General features: G+C 34.3%; 1 protein-coding gene across 1 annotated transcript in view; it reads left to right on the forward strand.

The window, feature by feature from the left end:
- Window positions 1-5648: 5648 nt before the first annotated feature.
- The window catches only part of sh3bp2 (SH3-domain binding protein 2), a 47524-nt gene continuing 35076 nt past the window's right edge, over window positions 5649-18096 (forward strand). The window contains exon 1 of the mRNA XM_056467080.1: window positions 5649-5721. The gene's annotated coding sequence lies outside the window, so the exon portion shown is untranslated. The remainder of the gene's footprint in view (window positions 5722-18096) is intronic.

Consider the following 18096-nt stretch of genomic DNA (forward strand, 5'->3'; position numbering starts at 1 on the left):
ACTAGGCCAGTTATGTTCCTGGGGTATGTCATCTCCGCTGAGGGAATCAGACCTGCTCCTACCAAGGTAAGAGCCATTGCCAAGTGGCCAGTCCCCAGCACCCCAAGGCTCTGCAGCATTTCCTGGGTTTCGCCAGTTTCTATAGGCGTTTCATCAGGAGCTTCAGTAAGATTGCTGCACCCTTAAAAGCTCTCACCTTCACCAAGGTATTGTTCAAGTAGAATACACAGACTTAAGGGGGGCCTTTGATGCTCTTAAGTACCGTTTCATCTCTGCCCCTGTCCTTTCTATTTCAGACCCTGAACAACAATTCATTGTCGAGGTAGATCCCTTTGGTGTTGGGGTAGGTGCGGTCTTATCTCAGTGGTCCTCCAAAGATGGGAAGGTGCATCCTTGTGCCTTTTTCTCTCAACATATTACATGAATCCTCTCGATTTTTCCTTGGCAGTGTTCTACATAAAATGTATCTGTTACATTTTTTTTTAATTTTTGTGTGATTTTTTTTTTCTTTTTTTCTTTTATTTTGTGTTGTTTTGTGCTTTTATGTTTTATACTTCGTTTGTGGTTTTAATTTATGTTTGCATTTTATTTTTGTATAGTTTTGTTGTTTGTTTGCTTTGTGCCTCAAGCAGGAAAATATTTCTGTTGTTTATATGTATCAACATTCCACATTTCTGCTGTTTGGAGGTTATATGTGTATTTTTCCTCTCCAGAAAATGAATGTTAGTGAGGTTGAACTTTAAACAAACCTGTCAGTGTGTGTTGTGGCTCTGAAGGCGTGCAAGTGTTCTCACTTATTATTTTCTCTTTTGCAGTATGTAATTCAAACAGCAGGTGGCGCCATTGGCCAAAAGGTTTACAACCAAAGTCAACTTTATTATGCTGTACATGTGGATTCCAGTGAAGGACAGCACAGAACTGTGACTGCATCTCATGTGCTGTGGGCTAAATACTATGTGAAGTTATGCAATTATCTATATTTTTTACATTTGGTTTCAAAACCGAGAATAAAATTAAGTAGATTAGTAGCCTACTATTTTAAAGTGATAGTTTACCCAAAAATAAAAATGTCCTCAGTATTTATTTACTTACCGTTGAGTTGATTGAAACCTTTATGAGTTTCTTCCTTCTGCTGAACACAAAAATAGGATGTTTTGAAGACAGCTGAAAACCTGTAAGCATTGACTTCCATTGTAGGAAAAAAACAAATACTATGGAAGTCAGTGGTACTAGTTTACTACTAGTTTCTTCTCAAATTAATTACTAGTTTCTTTCTCAAAATATTGTCGGAACAGAAGAAACTAAGTTTTTGGATTTTGAACTAAGTTTAAGGTTTTGGAACTAGTCACTATCTCTTTAAGTGAGGTTTTAAATTTAGAATTCAAGATAAAGGCTACTTTCTTTAAAATAATTCATTTATTTATTTGGTTGGTTGTTTTTTTTACAAACCAACGTGTTTGGGGTGATTGTAAATACTCTGAATGGCAGATATTAATAGAAACACAGAAGCGTGGGCTGCAGACATCAGTCAGCCGTGGGCACAAACACGTCGAACGAGTTTTTACTTCCGCTCTGCGTCACTTCAGTCAATACTGAAAGTCAAAACAATGCCACTGGCACACCACTATTGGAATTACAAATCAAACAGATCAGAAATCAGAAAAAAACAGGAAACAATGATCTCGAATCAGATCAGTGTGTGCCTTCACGTTTTTACAAGGAAATCCTTTAAATTGCCCTGAATAGAGAGCAATTAGCGGTTCTGCTTTCATGATCTACTTCAATGCAGCGTTTGATATTCATTATCTCAGAGGCTGAGACTTTTTGATGTGGCTTTATTCTGGTAAGCCACACATACAGACCATTTAGTTATTTTGTGTAACTGCTATTAGACTGGCATGCAACCCTAATTATCGGGTTACGGAGGCTGCCTAAGAAGAGTATGTAGTATATGGCATAAGTAAAACTCCGTAAGTGAGCAAATTATGAATGAGCTAAATGATAGTAAATTTTGGTTACAACATATGAAAATAATTTCTGTTCATTCTGTTAGTTTAAAAAATGTGTGTGTGTGTGTGTGTGTGTGTGTGTGTGTGTGTGTGTGCGTGCGTGCGTGCGTGCGCGCATGCGTGCGTGCGTGTGTGTTAAAGTGCAGCAGGTGCATTGATATTATGCAGCTTCTAGCAGGTGGTGCAATTGTTTGGTCCTGGGGATTATTTTTAGCCATTGCGTAATATCATTGCGCCTGCTGCAGCCAGGGGCGTTACTAGACAAAAAGCTCTACTGGGGCACAGCCATCCACAAACCCCAAAACAATAAACTATATATATATATATATATATATATATATATATATATATATATATATATATATTAGTTATACAAAATATTTATTATGAATAAATGAAAGTATTGTCATCTTGCAAAACTCACTACATGCTGACACCTCCAAATAAAAGGCTGTTATGGTGGTTTTACTAAACATGAGCAGTGCATACTTTTTTCAGCGTGTATGTTCCGGGATTCAAACTGGGAGCAGCGCGTCAGAGTCAAGCATGAGCAGTGCGAAAAGCACGCGAGTATGGTTTTCAGTGTCAAGCGTCAGTTTTCTTTTTGAATAAACTACATTGCTTTCACCAGCGTTGGTTCAACTGCACATAGAGAATAATGTCTTAATTTGGGATTACCACTATTAATAAATACACTTGCTATACACTAATCTATCTCAAAGCATTTACTGGGGCACTGGTCATTTTTACTGGGGCACGTGCCCCAATAAATAGGCCCTAGCGATGCCCCTGGCTGCAGCCATGGTACTGCATTAAAGTTCCTTGATTATTACGCTGGAATGAGAGCATGGTTTCTATATTGCATTAGCAAATAGCAACTTTTCATTTTCTGTCGGTCTTTGTATATGATGCAAATACTGAAGAGTCAAGCTTTAAATTAGCAAAACTCTTTTGTCATTTTTGAACGAGATGCTAATTCAATTCAATGTTTTATGATATGCTAAGCTAAAAGTGCCCCAGCCATACCAAATATTGACTGTATTGATTCAAAAATGGTAAAACTGAACTGTTTACCTTTAGAGGAGCTGTAAAATTAGCCTTTTTACAACCTCAAAGCTCACAAGAGGTCTGCAAATATTATCAGTTATTGTTAAAATTCGTTTTCCCAATGGATATATATATATATATATATATATATATATATATATATATAAGGCTAAAACATTCAGGTTCTGAAACTATAATTTATATATATATATATATATATATATATATATATATATATATATATATATATATATATATATATATATATATATATATAAATTATAGTTTTCACACTTAACTGAAATCTGTGGTTGTGTGTGAAAACAATGGAATCATTCAATTCCATAAAAGAGTGAAAATGGCTGATTCTGCAGTGTTCCATTAAGATCTGTTCACTGAAATGTTATTAGAGGAACACAAAACAATTTGTCTATGTTACTGCTGCAAAAATCCCCCATTGCAATCTTTTCTTAAAAGCATCTAGAAATGAAACCTAGGCATTTTATGTTACAAAAAAAGATATATGCTGATTCTGCATTCTGCCGAATTTTTATGTGTCTATTGTGCTTGTGTCTTGAATATCTTAAATACTCCACAAATGGAAAATTTGTGTCAATGGTCCTGACTCATCGTTTTCCACTCACTGTTGCTTTAATATTTGTTCATTGTTAAACAAAGCCTATTTATATCAATCTATTCTGATTACTGTATGCTAAAAAAACAAAAATTGGCGCTGTTCATGTTTAATTTTGATGCTGATGTTCGCGATTCGCTCCATGTGGGTGGAAGAATGGCGGTAAGACACATGGAAAACAAAACAATAAGACATCAGACACACACAATCGCTTCTCACAGCGATGTGCTCATTCACATGCCATTTGCTGGAAGTCTAAAACCGCATTACTTCCTCTGTTTGTGGGTCTGTATCACTATTCTGTCAACTGTTACTTTTAATCTGCTTCTTTTTTATGGTGTACTGGCTTTATTTCAAGGCAGAGGCTATATGGACTGTAGTTGTTGCAGATAGTGTCTGTTGCTGATAGTATCGGCGTGAGTTATTATAATAATGCACGCTGCATTATTGACCTTATTTATATCTATAGCATATGCAATACTTTATAGCTTCTTATGTAGTGGATTGCTTGCGTACCCTGTAAAAAATATCTGTTAATTGACAGTTTCCGTATTTTGAGTTTCACAAGTTTTTTTTCTGTTTATTTACAGTTGTAAATTGCATTATGGTACGTTGATCTCTGCTCTGTCGACTGTTGATGCTGAAAACTCAACTCTACAATTTAACAAAGTTTTATTTACATTTTAGTAGTTTGAAATAATATAAGAAATAATATATAGAGAAATAAGCTGTAAAATAACAGAAAATGTACTGGCAGTTTATTACAAGGTCTCTGTACCGTAATATACAACACCAACCCAGACAATATATCACTCAAACTATTAAAAATGTTAATAAAAGTCACTTTTTCAACATTTTCGAGGTTAAAATTTGAAGTCCCATAATGCAATTTAAATGCATAAATAAACAGGGAAAATTATTAAGTTAAAAACATGAATCAAAAAATACGTAAAACTACTAATTACAGATAAGTTTTACAGTGAAGGGCAGGAAAGGGTATTGATTGTCCATCAGAAAATTATCAGATTGTTGATAATTTGGTGCGAATGCAAAGTAAAATCATAAAAATTGAGGATATAGCAAACAATGCAACCAAAAATGAGTAGAATGGCCTTAAAAATGCTAAATTAGACAATATATATTGAGTTTTTAGATTACAGCGGAAGTTAAAATGAAAGAAAAAAAAACGTAAATTCATGACTACCATTGATTTTCAAGATATCTGTAAGGGAACAGACCAGTAGGAACAAGTGTGATGAGAATTTCCATGCGAGTGTGTTGTCAAACTGAAACATATGTGTTCAGTATTGTTAAAGTGCTCTCTCAGCCACTGTACTACATATAAATATGCTTAATAAAATAATTATAAAACACTGGCATTACAAAGTTTAAAAAAATAATAATGTTCAGTCAAAAAAAAAAACAAGTCAACAGCAGGGCACGTCTGTTGTAATATTTATTTAAGCAGAACCAAATCCTAAATTTAGTGAAACCTTTAACACTATTCTCAAGCAATCTTGCATTTAAAAGAAAACACTAATCACATTTTTCCAGGAGGATGATGCATGATGACTTTTGCTGTTTGTTCAAACTTTTTATTTAAAATAAACTGAAACAGATTTTTTTTAGGACAACTTAATTGTTTTATGCTCAATTTACTTAAATTTGATACGCTAAATAGGTTTGTGTTGGGCTATGTAAATGAATAGTGTAGAACCCTGCATTTTTTACGGTGCAGATTAACACAGATTCAACTTTGAACTTTAGTAGAACCTTCAGAACGAGAATTAGCTTCAACTAAATTTGCCCATATGAAACTATGAACTGAACCTGCAGTATTTAAACAATGCAAATATGCTAATATTTGTGCGCAGAACAGACGATTGAGCTCAGCAGAACAAAGGCAGAGTTGTAAATGGGAGGATCATAAATAGCATTTTCAAGTGCAGAAGAGGAGGAAGTGAACTTGTTCACTGCTAACCACTAACTTTAAGCGTACAAGCTAAACCTCCATATAATCCATCTCAATGGGTAAGTCCTTGTTTTTTTGTTTTTTGTTTTTTGTTTTATTTTGAACCCCATGTTAAATTCACCTCTTAATTGCTGGTTTTGCTTCTGGGTTAAAATATTAGAGCTCATCTTATGTTTCTGGGAAGCCGATGTAACTTATGTACGTCCCACCGAACAGATGAAATAGAGAAGGAACTTGACAAAATTTGCATCCTCTTTCAGGGGATTTCAGCTCATTTTTTATTTTTAGAGGAGGCTGCAGAAGAGACACTTTCCTTTCATAAATGAAACCAAAGTTTGGAGTCTCATCATAGTGTCAGACTTAAGTATGGTGTGGCGACTTACTGCCATTGAGTATTTTCAGAGGAGCTTACTATAGTATTTTGCAACTTACTTGAGTATTTTCATGTGTTTATGTTTATGTTGGTAACAAAATCTTTACAAGTTTCTCAAAAATTTTCACGGTGATGCCATAGTAGAAGATCCATTTAGGATTCAATCTTATGTAAGTCAATGGTTACCAGTTTTAAACTAAAAATATTTTAAGTTGTGTTCAACAGAATAAAGAAACTTATAAAGGTTGAGGGTAGGTAAATAGTGAGTACATTTTCATTTTTAGGGTGAACTATCCCTTTAATACACTGTAAAAAATTTTGGGTTTCACACAATCAATTTGTGTTGGGACAACATGAAGGAATTAAGTTAGCTTATTAGTTTTTACAAATTTAAGTGGATTGAACATAAAACAATTAAGTTGTCCAAAAAAACTTTGAAGAATTGTGTTGTCATTTTGAATAAGTAGTTTGAACTAACGGCAAACATATATTTTGAGTGTAGTGGGGATTGTTCCTCAAACTAAATTGTGATTGATTGAACGTTTTGATAATCCCCTTTAAATATTGTTTTGATATTGTAGTACCTGCAACTACATTGTAAAACAGTCAAAATTACTAAATGAAATAAGCTAGTTAAACTTATAATTTTTTAAAAGTTAACTTTGACTCAATGATACAGAGTTATCGTAAGTCATGAACGGATTATATTAAGCAGAACTCAAAATGAATGAGTTATGAATTAATTAATTATATTTTTGTTAACTTAAAAAGTGTAGTTGTTTGTAAAATGTTTAAGTTAGTAATACTCTAAAAGTTTAACATCATAAATTATCAACACAAATAATATATGTGTATATGACTCTTTATATAGTCATAGTCATATAGGAGCAATTCCAGCGTTATGGATGTGACATCTGCAGTAAAACACAAAACATAAATTCACAGAGAAAGTAAATGTGAACATTTTATTGAAACATCTGTTTATATCTTCCAAAATAACTAACCACAGATTTAGAAAAATAACAATCTGTAAACATTTTTAATATGTTAAATAATGAAAATAAACATGCGTTATGGATGTGACAAAAAAAGTCTGCGAATTTACAGTATACAACATACTTTGTAGAAATTCTGTAAATCAAACTGCACAACCCAAAAGAAATAATGCTCATCAAAAGGATAAGAGTTGTCTATAAAATAAAAATGATTGACTTTATTTTATTTAACATTTTTGCATATATGAGGGAAAAGCTTCATTATGAATTTGACATCTCTCCACTATGGATGTGACAGATGTGAAATTGGCACTTGTGTGACTTTGGTAAATCAAATATAATAGTTTAAAACACTGACAGACATTTTTGAGTTTTTTTAAGTAGTGTAAAATACTTGCTTACACAAAAAAAAATGTAGAGACGGTTTCTCTATTTTGATGAAAACTAAATTTTTTTATGGCAAGGTTGACATTTGCATGGAATTGCTCATAGTTTACAGTACTCATACAATATTGCTTCAAAACTTAAATGGTTTGCAGTAATCGGTTTCCTTAAACAGTTTGACTTCACTGTACTTATTGGGTTTTACAGTGAAACATTTTGGTAGACCTGCTAATGACTGGTATTTTTTACCAGCCATAAAACATGTTATATTTCTTTATACAACAGCAGAATTATTTTATTTTAATACACAATTTTGAAACACTATTTTTAAATGCTGGTCTTTTATGGCCAAAAATTCTCATTAGAAACCAGGACAGAGGTTTGGAAATTGTTCAGTGTGTATTAAATACATCTTATGAGCAACTCAAATTCGCATTTGCAGAAATGAAGACAATTTTCTTCGACACTGACCACACGGTTATCATGAATTCCTCAAATGAAAGATTATAATATTACATATTTGCTAACTTACAACACTTTAAACGTTGATAAATACAAACAAAGTTCTCTGGTATTGCTAGAATTACAGAAAAAAAAGTTACTGGCTGGCTAGCTGTCTCCTAAACTTGCCAATCTCAATCTTTACTTTTATTTGGTGCTTGGTGAGCATTAATTATAGCCCATGATTACATGTTATCTAGCAGACATTACAGCATTAGTAGACTGTCTGTTTTAATAATTGCTAACTCTTTATTTTGGTCATCAGTCTACTGAGTGATACACTCAATACACTCAATGATTTGACGTGCTTATCCAAAGCAAAGACAATAGAAGTAATGAAAGCATTTAAACCTAAAATGTAAATACTTTGGTAATTTACAGTATGCTAATTTACATATTTGTTGACTCATTTTAGAAATGCCAGTACATTTCTACTCATTTTCCTTTCACATGACATACTGTACAGCAAGTTTATAATTTAAAGTAAGCTGAAAAGTTATATTAATGTAAAATAATGCTTAAATAAGATGGGGAACATTTGATTCTGTTACTAATTGTTGATTAACTCATTGTTAAAGAGCTCCTGATATGGGTTTTTGGACATGACCTTTCATGCAGTGTGTAACACAGCCCTAAGTGAATAAAAACATCCAGCATCAAGATTTAAAGGGCATCTATGATAATAAATCATCTTTTTGAATCTTTTTGGACAGAACTATGTGTAGATATAATGTGTCCACAGTCATATTGGGGTGATATAAAGACAACAAGTCTCTTTTTTTTAATTTTCTGATGTTAAAATAGGATCCAAATTGCTCCCATTTTAAGGCCCACCGCAACGTGATGTAGGATGATTTGATTGACAGCCTGGTATTAACATGTCTCCGTAGTAATGTGTATAATCATATCAACAAGACAGGATTTGCGCAAAGCGACCGGGAATATAAGATCCATTCAGTTCGCTAGGATCATCAATCATCATCAAATGTGATCAAGCATGAGTTTTACAAGTTTAAAACAGTTTAAAACAGTACATGTTTGAAAGGAATTGCAGTAATTTTACCATCTTTACCACCACAACCACGTGTCAGTACAATTATAAAAGAAGATAATCCCGGTTTGTGGACATTAAATCAGGTTTATTTTGTACATTAACATAGCGGATGTCCATACAGCAGTGAAGATTAACCTGTATCCTGTCACATTTGCTGTGCAAAAACAGTGCAAAGTTAAACATGCACTCTGTATATGTCCGTGTGTGTGTGTGTGTGTGAAATTTGTAACAACGTTGTGTGTGACTCATCATTGCAGAAAGGCTTGAATTAACTCCACAACAAATACATCAAATAATAATTAGGAAAATTCTTACTGTAGTATTTCGCCCAAATGTTATGTGAGATCTGCTTCCTTCATGTCTGTCACTGTGTTGTTTATCTGACACAGCCGAGGCAGAGATTGAGGCAACGGAAATTGTGAGAACGATGGGCAAAGAGAACTAGCATTAAAGGCACAGGCGACAAAAACAGCTACATTGTGTTGCAAGCAGAAAATCCCAATATTCTGAAAGGTCTAAAAAATTATCTGATGGGTATTTTGAACTGAAACTTTACAGACATATTCTGGAGACACAAAAGACTTATCTTAAAACTTGAAAAAAGGGTAAAATAGGTGGCCTTTAAATCTGAAAGTGCACCAAGTTTAAAACTATTGATTCTCAAAAAAACTGGGACTCTGAGTCGATTATATGAATCGTCTTGGGTTCAAATCTTTAGCCATTTTGTATTGACATCGATATGAAACATTGCCATATATAAGGCACTAGACACTTGAACCCACCCTTCCGTTTAAACACTAGCGGCATTGGGAGGATAGGATTGATCATGACTAAAAATGAGCAATCACTTTTTACTGTGAAAAGGCTAGCAGTGCATCTGTAGAAAATAAATGGTTAAAGTTCATTTACACAACAATACCCCAGCCAAGCCATCCTTGTGCAGTGTTTGTTCCTGTTGTTTTTCTCATGATTAATACAATAACCTACCCTGCAATGTGGGATTCTACAGCCGTTTGTTATTAAAGGAAGGATCAGCAAAGAATATTAATAAATGGGACTTTGTCAGTACACAGTTCATATGGATTAGTTTCTTCTACCTCCAGATCACAACTTGTATAATAAGTTAAAATGGTTGCCTCCCCTTGCTTTCTTGCAAATTATGTATTTGATTGTGTGTTGTAATTTGTAAACGCTCAGCATGGCTTGTTCTGTACTGCTCTGGTTAACTCTTTATGGGGCTATTCACATATTCGTCTAAAACCACGTAGATAATGCGACAAATGAGTTCCTTTACTGATTTAAATGCATTTCTGGGCTCACTATCTCCTGACGTTTGTCATTGCTATGGCCACCATCATCTGTTCTTACACAGATGTGGTCAATTATAGTTCAGGTTTTGCTGCTGTGTCGATTAATACCAAATGTATGTCATCTTGTGGTTTTGGTTAACAGTAGCGCAATATGCTGGTGTTTAACAGCATTGCTTTAATGCATTCCTGCATTGGGCTCACACATATACACTGCACCAAGGCTGGCTGCTTGTTGGGTGCTTCTTACTGTCATGCGTTTACTAAAAACTTATTTTATCTTTTATATGTTTGTTCAAATTACTTATTTAAAATAAGATTTAAAAAAAAAATCTTGAGGGTTTTTTTTGGACAACCTAATTGTTTTATCTTCACTCAACTTAAACATTTTTTAAAAAGTTAACTTAATTGATTTGCGTTGTGCTGAAGGCAGTCAAACAATCATAGTCTGGGTCATCGATCACTGTTGATTAGTGTCATGCAAAGGAAGGGTTTGGAAAAAATGAATCACTGAATAAATCATATGGGAGTCATTGGGATTATTAGGTAAAAATAAATGTATATTATAAGACAATAAAAGTGTTTTTTTGACCTTGCATGCATATCAGCCTGTTGTTGGAGACCCCAAAACCAAAATATGACCTTTTATATTGCATAATGAAATCTCTTTAAGGATTTTAAAACAGAGTTGGCAATAACAGAGTTGATATTTTCCACCAATTTGTGCTTCAGCTCAAGATGCTGACCTCACTTTGTTGCACTAATTCATCTTGAATTGTACATATGCACTGGACATATACATCTGCAATGATGTTCATACATATCTGCATAGTTCTGATTATTAAAAGCAACTTGTACATATATCCATAAATTGTCTTTGTTGTAATAATAGTTAATACAACCTGTATATAATGTTCATAGTACATCCATTTTTAAATATTACCCATAGTTTTTCTATAACTGCACTTTATAACTTATACCTATATCCGGCACTTGCTGCTATTACACTCCTGGTTAGACCTAAACTGCATTTCGTTGCCTTGTAATTGTACATGTGTAAGGACAATAAAGTTGAATCTAATCTAATCTTATCTCAAACATTCCACATCATGGCTTGTCAGAATTGTTTTATCATATTATTGTAGTTCTTAAAAAGTGAATGAGAGATTCACTGAAATATCATGATAGCAGAGTTGACTAATGACTAATTTACTATTGGTGTGTCCCAGGGGCGTTGCTAGACACAAAGCTCTATTGGGGCACGTACCTCCTTCCCCACCCCCGACCCCCTTCCCCCTCAAAAAAAATAAATAAATAAAAAAATAATAATAATAATAATAATATATATATATATATATATATATATATATATATATATATATATATATATATATATATATATATATATATATATATATATATATAATAATATATATATATTTATTATAATAAAGTATTCTTATTATATACAATTATTCTTCTAAATAATCTTAAATGTAACTGGAAAACAATGTTAAGACAACTGGAGTGATATGCTAAGATCATTTAAGAAATTACTTTTGCATAAATATTAATTTCATTTGAATGAAATTCTATAGACAATTCAATAAAATACAAAAAAAAAAGATGTGTTATAGGATTATCTGTTGTAGACTTGACACATGGCAGATAATTAGGTTTATTAAGTCTTACCTCCCTGACTCGTCATCCCTCCTTTTTGCTTCATACAAAAAAATCTATCAGGAGGCAGGCTTAGTAAGATCACCATCATATTGCTTAAACTTTAGTTTTGTCGATTTGCAAAACAAAAAAGGCTGTTACGCTGGTTTTACAACACATGAGCGGCGCGTAACAAACAGGTAGCCTGCTTTTTTGGCGCGCATGTTAACTATCGGGACTCGCACCGGCAGAAGAGCAGCGCGTGCGAGTGCAGCACGTGCGAGAGGCACGCGGGCACACTCGGAGATGCGTCAGTTTGCTTTTTGATTACATTGCTTTCACCAGCGTTGGTTCGGTTGCAAATAGAGAATAACCGTCTTTATTTCGGATTTAGCACTCTTAATAAATACACTTGCATATGAAGTAAATCATATCTCAATTCATTTACTGGGGCACTGGAGATTTTTACTGGGGCACGTGCCCCAGTGAATTGGGTCTAGCGACGCCCCTGGTGTGTCCTAAAACATTTTGTACATGAGAGAATAAATGACACATCTCAATTCCTTCCAGAGTTTCCCTCCAGAGGAAGTGACATCCCTTGGAGCAACTCACATGCTTGTTCTATCAGTGCTTCAAAGAGTGTTATGTATGCCTTTACGTATATAACCAATGTAACAGGGTTGACCTGAACATAGGGACAGACACAGAATGTATCTTTTTAAAACTGAAATTACAAATAATACAGAAAACAGATGTATCATGTAACTATTTATTTAGTTAACTTAGTAGTGTAAACTGATGAAAATTAGATTTAAAGGGGTGGTCCACTACGATATCATATGTTAAACTTTAGTTGATGTGTAATGTAGCTGTGTGAACATAAACAACATCTCTGAATGTAATATGCTCAAAGAGCAATGCAAAGGGAGACATTGGCTTTTATAGAGTTAGCTTTGAAAAGCCTACAGCGAACAAAGTTTAAGGACTACAAAAAAAAGCATCTGGGTTGATGAGATCACAAACCCTTCAGGTTACGTGCATACACCCCATCAGTGAAGGGCTGTGGCTAGATGCGCTGTAATGTTATAGCAGAGACAGCTAAAATGCCGTCCAAACACTGCTGTTTCCACAGAGCATGTTCTGTTTCTTTATTTGAGCTTCCAAAAGACACGACACAAAGAGAGACATGCTTACAGTTTAATTTTAATTATGGTCCAGAGAATTATTAAAAATATATAGCTCTAGCATTTGACAAATCACAGCTTCCAGAATCTCTTCCAGTTCAGTGCTGGATTCAGCTAAAAACTCCTCAAAGGAGCAGCTCCAACCATAATAGATGAAGCTGTGGATTATGAGCCACAACCTGTAAGTATTATTTGTTAAAATTGATCTTTTACATGCACAGCTTCTAGCGTTAATGGTATGTTGTAGCAAGGATGTAAACAAGGATGTAAACAAGGATGTAAACAACGGGAAATGCTGTTTGGCACCGCTAACAATTTAGCAACAAATTCATATTTATCCGTCAAACTGATGTAAACAGCCACAATCTTCAACTGCGCTGCAGTGTGTCTCTGTGCAGCCGCTTTCCCTGCGTTCTAAATCTCAATTAACCAACTCGCAAAAGATATGTGAAGGTTTCATATTACTTACACATGCTTATTCTAAATATATGTGAAAGACACTTGTCAGATTTTATTTTAAAGGCATGAGGTTCAGCTGTGTCCTCTTCATTTTCTGTCTGATTTAGGTACAAACTGATATGGCTACTACAGCTACTCTGACTGACAGTATTTACACAACAGAGGCACAGCACGTGCTAGTGACTGGAAGGCTCAATTCCAATTCTATTTTTGTACCCCTTCCCGTTGGCCCTTACAACCGAGGGTTAAGGGGAACGGCTTCAAAATTTACCCCTAAGTATTGAGACAGCACTACAGCACCTGCACACGTCATCATATGTCATCGCGATCTCTTGCTTCATATGAGATCAGACGATCTCGACTGCTGTAGTTTTTCCAGTTGTGCTATTTTTTGGTATTTATTTTCTGGAAATCACTGAAGGCATATATTATGTTATCATAACGATCTAATGTGGCAATAAGATTGTAACTGTACTGTGTATTTACAATATGGCCATATTCATCTATGTAAACATGAAAACAACACTAACATTATAGCAGACACTGTAAAAGCTCTTTCCCAGCCACTAGACTTTACTGACGGTATTCGAGTGTCATCGAGTGTCAGAATGGTGTGGGACTGCTATACAGGAGTTATGATTTTTAATCATTTTTTTGCGTTTTTTTTTTTAAAGCATGACTGTAAAACACGAACGTGGTTATAAATATATTAAAACATGTGCTTGTTTGTTGTAAAAATTCGTAATAATGACCAAAAATACTAATTTGTGGATCTCCTTACTTCCGGGTTTAGCAATACTGCCGTTGTGGCTGATGCATTCTGGGCTCTTCACCCCTTCCCCTTAGCCCTATGCCTTCAAGCTAAAGAGGATTGGGACACCCCTACCCCTTGACGAGAATGTGCAAAACGAGGGGTAGGGGTAAGGGGAAAGGCTAAGCAGTAGAATTGGGATTAAGCCGAAGTGATGCTTCCTGGTGATGTGGAGCAATCCACATCAAAAGTGGGTGTGGCTCTGTGGCTCAGCCTTTTTTATTTGACAAGTCGGTTCACTTCTTCAGTTTGTTGAGTGTCCTGAACACACTAGATTTATGCTGCTTTACTGTCGAAACCTAAGTTGTAGTCGAAAGTGATTCTGGTGGTTTTTTTAAGAGGGACATATGAATTAATATGAAGTGTATTCTGGAAGTGTGTCATATGAAGTTGCATCATATGACCCCTTTTATGTACCGTAAGCCTACTTGCTTTATACCAACTTTAGTACAAAGTAACACACAAATAAGCAAGATGTTTTTGTGAGCTGATGCAAATATATCCACGTCATCACTGATCAGATGTTTTTTTTTTCCTGTGGTCATTTTTGTTGCCTCTATTAGGTTATTTTGAAAGCGTACAACATATATTTATGTTCATCTAAATTCGTCCTCGGCAGCTTGGGGATGTTAACAGTATAATACTGCTTAGTTATTTCAGGCTTTTTATTTATTACACTATACTTTATTTATTAATTAATATACAGTTGAAGTCAGAATAATTGGCCACTCTTTGATTTTTTTTTTGTTTTTTTTTTATATTTCCCAAATGATGTTTAACAGAGCAAGGAAATTTTCAAAGTATGTCTAATAATATTTTTTCTTCTGGAGAAAGTCTTATTTGTTTTATTTCGGCTAGAATAAAAACAGTTTTTAATTTTTTTAAAACCATTTTAAGGTCAAAATGTTTTTAGCCCCTTCAAGCTATATATTTGGAACGATAGCCTACAGAACAAACCATTGTTAAACAATAACTTGCCTAATTACCCTAACCTGCCTAGTTAACCTAATTAACCTAGTTAAGCCTTCAAGTGTCACTTTAAGCTGTATAGAAGTGTCTTGAAAAATATCTAGTGAAATATTATTTACTGTCATCATGGCAAAAATAAAATAAATCAGTTATTAGAAATGAGTTAATAAAACTATTATGTTTAGAAATGTTTTTTAAAAAAATCTTTTCTCCGTTAAACAGAAATTAGGGGGAAAAAATAAACAGGGTGGCTAATAATTCAGGGGGGCTAATAATTCTGACTTCAACTGTATCATAACTTAATTCCAATATTTTCGCTTCCAAGGCCTTAAAGTGAAGTGAGCTTTGTCAAGTATGGTTGTACTCGAAATTGATCCTCTGCCTTTAACCCATATAATTATACACACACATTTTTGAGTGATTAGTGAGAGCAAACACACACACAGTGAGCATACACCTAGAGCAGTGGGCAGCTATTGCTTCCCAAGGAGCAATTAGGGGATAGGTTCCTTCATCAGGACCACCTCAACTGAGTGAGATTCATTCACTTCCCTCTTCTTCAATTCCTGCTGGGATGTACATGTCCAACTCCTTAAATATTAGGCCACGACTTTCCCTAACTAAAGCTAAAGGATTTTGGGTTACACTTCATTTTGTAGTCCGCCTGTTTAGACATTCTGTTTAAGTACCATTGCAACTACAGGATGTCAACTAAGGCCCAATCCCAATTCTACCCCTTAGCCCATAGAGCCTTTGATTTGCATGTTTACGTGAAGGGGTAAGGACGTCCCAATTCTCTTTAGCTTGAAGCGTAGGGCTAAGGGGAAGAGCTAGTCCTTGAAATGGAGATTTTCCAGGACCACACTCGAAACCAAGAGGTACAAAAATATCCCGGAATACACCATCTACAACGGCAGCATGGCTGCTTATGGAAGTCAGGAGATGCATAAATTAGTATTCTTTTGTCGTTATTACAGAAATTAGAAAATGTGTGTTTAGATGAATATGGCCAGGGTGTAAATACACAGTACAGTTATGAGCTTATTGCCACATTATATTGTCATGATAACATGATATTATTGCCTTTAGTGATTTCCTGCAGATAAATACCAAAAAACATGACTGGAATAACTATAGCAGCCTTATTCATCATTCTCATTTGAAGTAAGAGATCACAATGACATATGATGATGTGTGCAGGTGTTGTAGTGCTGTCCCATTTCTTAGGGGTGAATTCTGAAGCCCTTCCCCTTCATACTCTGTTTTAAGGGCCAAGGGGAAAGGGTAGGGGTAAAAAACAAAAAAACTCCTTACTCTCATTAGACTGTTAGGTTAGAGATAGTGTACAGTAAGTTGTACTTTCTAAGTTATATCCCAGCAGCCATCTTGATGTCAAAACGACATCATAAAACATGTAAAAATGCTAATCGATTTAATGTCAAAACATTGATGTCCATTTGACATCCACACATTGATGCCTTTTTGACCACTAAAATGACAACAAAAATTATTATAAGAAACTTTAATTCATCTGCAGTGGATTTTGTATCCCCACAATAAACTATTTACCTTGATGTCAAATTAAAAACTGCTTTTATTCTAGCCGAAATAAAATAAATATAACTTTCTCCAGAAGAAAAAAATATTATCAGACATGCTGTGAAAATTTCCTTGTTCTGTTAAACATTATTTGGGAAATATTTTAAAAACAGGAAAAAAATTCAAAAGGGGTTTAATAATTCTGTATATTCTAATAATTCTAATAATTTAGTAATTAAATTAATCATTTTAACTGTATCTATTTGCATTTTTTGTGTCATTTTGATGTAATTCTGACATCAAGGTTTCTGCTGGGATGTATGTATAGTTAATTCAATTAAATTCATGTTTATTTATATAGCTCTTTTACAATTTAGATTGTGTCGAAGCAGCTTAGCATAGAAGTTCTATTAAATTGAAACTGTCAGTCCGGTTTTCAGAGTTGAAGTCAGTAGAAAGTCTGTGGCGAAGCATCAAAATAAAGTAATGCTGGATATTGTTGCCTGATTTTGTGATAATTGTAAGCCTGATTGCTTAAAGTAACAGGCCACAATTAAATTACTTTAATTTGACTGTTGTGTGCTTGATTCTGATTGGCTGATGAACATTCTAAGCTGTGCAATTGTTTTCAGATAAACACACCGCTAAAGTAAGTCCAGGCATATCTTGACCACATTACAGTTTCATATCATTACACTGAATGATTTGATTTATTTCACAGCTACAACAAACTGTCAAACTGTCTAATCATAACAAATGGTTTTAAAAGAGATGCATAAGAAACTAGTCCAAAATGAACAAAACCTGACAAATGTCTTGAAATACAACATATGAACATCTGTGTTGTGTGATAATAATAGCATAAGTGGAATAATTGACTCCAGTCTGTTGAAATATTAGACTAATAATGCACACCCAATGTGCAACACCCACTTCTTCTCATGTCTTGGCCACATCGCTACCTCATGTCTGCTTTATTTTCCTTATGACCCATTTCACATTTTCAGGTTTCTCAGCAGCGGACGTTGTCATAGTTGGGTAAACTTACTGTAGTGTGCAGTGAATGGCTGAGTGCAACAAATATTTTTTTACAATTCTATTTGCTCAATAAAAGAAAAAGCTCAATGATAGGGTTATCAACACTATCAGAAAAAGGAAAACAAATGTGTGTAAGACTGATAACAGCAGCCAGAAAAGAG

This window comes from Danio aesculapii, chromosome 10 (assembly GCF_903798145.1).
Source record: "Danio aesculapii chromosome 10, fDanAes4.1, whole genome shotgun sequence".
Classification (NCBI taxonomy): Eukaryota; Metazoa; Chordata; class Actinopteri; order Cypriniformes; family Danionidae; genus Danio; species Danio aesculapii.